Here is a 2,176-nt window from a genome sequence, read left to right on the forward strand (position 1 = left end):
TTATATTAACTAAATATTAATATAAATTAATATTTAGGTGTACATGCTATGACACACCAGTTGGACAGGTCTGCTTTAGTGACAGAATTTAGCAAGAAGGTAAAGGATGTAGTTCAAATCATGGTTCTCTGTAGCTTGTGTTCAAATAGTTGGCAGTTTGGTATGAGGGCCGTCTTCACTGAAGCATTGCCTGTCTTGCTTAGATCAAAGGAAGAACTATCCGAGTGGATCATGTGTCTAACTATCGGGCCCCTAAGGACTCGGAAGAAATGGATGATGTGACCAGACAGCTCCAGGAGAAGGGCTGTGGGGCTCGTACCCCTCACCAAGTTTGTCTGAGAGCTCTGAAGATGAAAACCAACAAAAAAGCACAAAAAAGGTAAAGCATTAAGACCTAAGAGAAGATTCTGGATGGCCTTAATGTCTGCTCTTCCTTGCATTCATTGATAGTTGATAATCAACTCAAGTGTGAAAGGGGAAGGTATGGGGAAGCATAGTTTAATTGGGAAAGTGGGGAGTATCAGTGGAAGGCTGGTGCTATGGGCAGAATTGTCTCTCTCCTCAAGTTAATATGGTGAAATCCTAACCCCAGTGCCTCAGAATGTGACTGCATTTGGAGATAAGGTCTTTGAAGAGGTAACTCAGCATGGGAATTACCTTGTACAGCAACTTGACATATCAAGGGTGATAGACATCCAAGTTGGCTTCTTGAGGCACTCTCCTTAAAGGCCTAGACAGTGGCCCCTTCATGCTGCTGCCAAGGTTGTTCTCTTTATGCACATTCCCCACCTCCTATCGTGAATTTTTTTGTTTTTTTTTTTGAGACAGAGTCTTGCTGTGTCACCCAGACTGGAGTGCAGTGGCGCGATCTCGGCTCACTGCAAGTTCCACCTCCCGGGTTCACGCCATTCTCCTGCCTCAGCCTCCTGAGCAGCTGGGACTAGAGGCACCCGCCACCACACTTGGCTAATTTTTTTGTATTTTTTTTTTAGTAGAGACAGGGTTTCACCGTGTTAGCCAGGATGGTCTCGATCTCCTGACCTCGTGATCCACCCGTCTTGGCCTCCCAAAGTGCTGGGATTACAGGCGTGAGCCCCTGCGCCCGGCCGTCAATGTTTTGAACTATAGTACCTGTGTTTGATGTAATGTATTCAGCAAAGAAAAGTGCTTTTGTTTTTTTTAAGGGAGTTCTTTATTTTTTTACCTTTTCTTATTTACTGCTTCTTTCCTTTATCCTCCAGACAAAAGGAAAAAAAGAAAAAAAAGAAAGAAAAGAGAAAGCCGACCGAGAGGTACAGGCAGAGCAACCATCCTCTTCATCACCCAGATGCAAGATAGTAAAGGAAAAGGATGACCCTGGCCCTAAGAAGCACAGCAGCAAGAACGCAGAGAGAGCTCAGAAGTCAGAGGCCAGGGAGGGGCAGAAGCTCCCCAAATCTAGGACTGCCTACTCTGGTGGAGCAGAGGACCTAGAGAGGGAGCTGAAGAAGGAGAAACCCAAGCACGAGCACAAGTCCTCAAGCAGGAGGGAGGCAAGAGAAGAAAAGACCAGGATTAGGGACAGAGGGCGGAGCTCAGACACACATTCTAGCTGGTACAATGGGCGTTCCGAAGGGTGTAGTCATAGAAGTAGAAGTAGGAGCCGAGATAAATCCCATAGGCATAAAAGGGCCCGGCACTCCCGGGAGCGGGAATCTTCGAATCCCAGTGACCGTAGGCGTCACTGAAGACTGTTCAGCTGCTCAGTAGATTTGGAAATAATTATGTTTTTTAAATGCAGTCAAATTCAGTTGGGTTGTTACTATTTTGTATCTGAAACTTCTGGGGCTGGATTCTTTTAATCTCTTGAGTATTAGAGTCATTGGGAGGGCTGCAGTTTCAACAGCTAGATATCCTGGATATTCTTCGCACCATCCATTGTCCCTGGACCAGAGTATGTATCCTGAATTTTGGTTCATAAATATGGCTCTTGAACCCATAGACCTCAGTTGAAGATGGAATTTTAGGAAAGGGAAAATACCAGATAATTCTAGAATTCTAGTCTTCGTGTTCGATGTTTACAGCCCAGCATCTTGGGACATTTCCAGTTACTAGGTTTGGACAGCTTGATGTGAACGAATGGGATAGGATTTTAAAATCAGCCAGCTCCATGCCCAAACCCTCCTGTTTACAGAAA

At 45.1% G+C, this 2,176-nt stretch overlaps 1 pseudogene; it reads left to right on the top strand.

Annotated features, from left to right (window-relative positions):
- Positions 1-203: 203 nt before the first annotated feature.
- LOC108525991 (RNA-binding motif protein, X-linked 2 pseudogene) lies at positions 204-1,841 on the top strand (annotated as a pseudogene).
- The last annotated feature ends 335 nt before the right edge of the window (positions 1,842-2,176 follow it).

The sequence above is a fragment of the Rhinopithecus bieti genome, unplaced genomic scaffold (genome assembly GCF_001698545.2).
Source record: "Rhinopithecus bieti isolate Rb0 unplaced genomic scaffold, ASM169854v2 scaffold_56036, whole genome shotgun sequence".
Taxonomy (NCBI): domain Eukaryota; kingdom Metazoa; phylum Chordata; class Mammalia; order Primates; family Cercopithecidae; genus Rhinopithecus; species Rhinopithecus bieti.